Source organism: Heteronotia binoei, chromosome 6, assembly GCF_032191835.1.
Source record: "Heteronotia binoei isolate CCM8104 ecotype False Entrance Well chromosome 6, APGP_CSIRO_Hbin_v1, whole genome shotgun sequence".
Taxonomy (NCBI): domain Eukaryota; kingdom Metazoa; phylum Chordata; class Lepidosauria; order Squamata; family Gekkonidae; genus Heteronotia; species Heteronotia binoei.
Window position 1 is genome coordinate 118,957,420 of NC_083228.1, and position 2,699 is coordinate 118,960,118.

The following is a 2,699-nucleotide window of genomic DNA, read 5'->3' on the forward strand; positions in this document are numbered from 1 at the left end:
AGATTGAATTTATACCCCACCTATCACTAGGAGTCTCAGAATGGTTTACAATCTCCTTTACTTTCCCGTCCCCACAACAGACACCCTGTGAGGTAGGTGGGACTGAGAGAGCTCTTTAGAGAACTGCTCTTGAAAGAGCAGCTCTTTCAAGAACTGTGACTGACCCAAGATCACTCAGCAGGTGCATTGTGGAGGAGTGGGAAATCACACACCTGGTTCTCCTAGATTAGAGTCCACACACTTAACCACCACACCAAACACCAAAGGGTCACGTAAGTCAGTTGAGACTTGACATCACTTTACAAACACCCCTCACAAGCTCCAAGTGGGGCCAAGAGGACCCCTAATTACAACTGATCTACAGACAACAGAGAACAGTTCCTCTGGAGACAATGGCTGCTTTGGATGGTCCATCAGTGGCTATTAGCCACAGTGTGTATGTGTGTGTATATATATATCTATATATATATATTTGGCCACTGTGTGACACAGAATGTTGGACTGGATGGGCCATTGGCCTGATCTAACATGGCTTCTCTTATGTTCTTATGACTGAATGGCATTCTATCCTGATGAGATTCTTCTCTAGACTCCATCCTCAAATCTCCAGGAATTCCCCAAATCAGAGTTGACAACCGTACTGAGGGAATGAAGCCAGGCATTTTTGTAGACCCAGAGACAGAACTCAGAGGATTTTGATGATTTCAGTGGAGAGCCAGTTGTTTTGGTGATAATAAAAACAAGAAATGCCATGTATTTATATAAATAAGATATTTAAACATATTCAATCTGTCAGTTGTGTTACTTTCCAGATACTTAGGTAATTATTACATTACTGCAATGAATAACAGCATCATGATACAATCAGAACAACTCATCATTCATCCACAGTTAGAACACATTCAAATATCCATAAACAAATTCTATATGGAACATAGCAAGAAGTTCCATAAGCGACAGCAAACAACTGAGTAAATACACCACAGTCCCATATATGTTGCTTTCATACCAGTTCTTTTGGTGAAGCTCAGGGCTTTTTTTGAGCAAGAGCGCAGTTCAGCCTGACTTGGTGTCAGGGGTGTGGCTTAATATGCAAATGAGTCCTTGCTGGTTTTTTTCTACAAAAAACGCCCTGGTGAAGCTGAAGGTGCATCCCAGCAAAATAAGAGCCACAACTGTTGGGGGTTTTTTTTAAGTAAATGATGGGTGAAAAGCTTTTTTTGCTTCTTGGCATCTGGCCCAAAAGCAAGAAACTGAGCTACGTCAGCTTTTTAAATTTGTTTCTGGCAACCCTTCACATTTGACAGGAGAATGTGTGAATTTTACATGTGCATATGGTCATGCCAAGGCGAAAATCTGCCACGATTTTCTTACTGCCCCAGTGTTCATTGCAATATATGCTTAACAAATATTTTCATGGCTTGCACCCTGAGTAATCATGTTTGCTCAAAAAGAGTTTTTAAAAAATTACCTATTTGAAACTGCAGCTTGCAATATAGGCACTTTTAGGCAAGATAGAAAGCAGTGCAGATTGAAGCTCACTGTAGTGTACTTGATAAAAGCAACAAAGGAGTTTTATTTCCTGGTTTTCATTCACAGTTAAAAAATTTCTTTTCATTTACCCAGATTGTTTGCATGCATGTAAAAACGTGGAAGAGCACATCAGAACAGATCTGAACAAAACAATAGAGGCTCATTCTTATAGTCATAATTAATGCTTGATCTCATGCAGTTTTACGAATTATCCCTATAAAGCACATTTTAGAGAAAGCAGCTTATGGAGATTTTCAAGGGCATCCTAATCCACAGAATTTGCACTGAAATATCTAAAGCCACAAAACCATATTATGGCAAACCTAATCGTAGCAGATCTGTTACCATACCTCTCTCAAGTTGAAGAATTTCAAAGCTGATTGAGAATGATGGATTTGCAACCACAGAAATAGAACTGTCAGCAATCTCTCCGCATTTTTGCCCCAGCTCAGAAATGAAGGTGGTAGAGACAACCCTCTCTTGTGAGGGGTGGGGGGCTGCCAATAGTAACAGCCCTGCCTCCCCCCCTCCCCACTAAGGGTTCTTTCAGAGTAGCATTTATCTTGGATTAATACAATAGCAACTCACCTTGAACTCCAGATTTAGATAATACCCAGAGCCAACTGAGGTGAAATAAAGATTAATAATTCCCTCTGGCCCAGGTTTGGTGTGACCTCCAAAAGGACCTCTCAATTACTCTGTCATCTGGAATCTCCTAATGTTTATCGGTTGACCAAGAGCCCATTGTCTTAGAATATACCAGTCTTGTCATAAATCCCTGTTGTTTTTCCTTCAGTCATCAACGATATTCTCCCATCTCACACAGAGCTTGACACTCAGCCTAATTAAAGCTCTTTATTTTATTTGCTTTAATTCTTTCCCACCTGTCTCCCCAATGGGAGTAAGGTGGGATATAATTAGAGCAGCTTATCCCATTCCCCTCTCTTCCATTTTACCCTCACAACAACCTTGTGAGATAGGTTAGGCTGAGGATGTGTATGGCTGGATCTCAGTTACCCAGCAAGCTTCTGTGATAGAGCAGGGATTCATCTCTCATTTCCTAGTCTGACGCTCTAACCACTATAACCATGCTGGTTGTCTATCTCTTTATGACATGTATTTGCAATTCATCTGAGCGGAATCTGGTTTCAGGTAGCCGGCTCAGG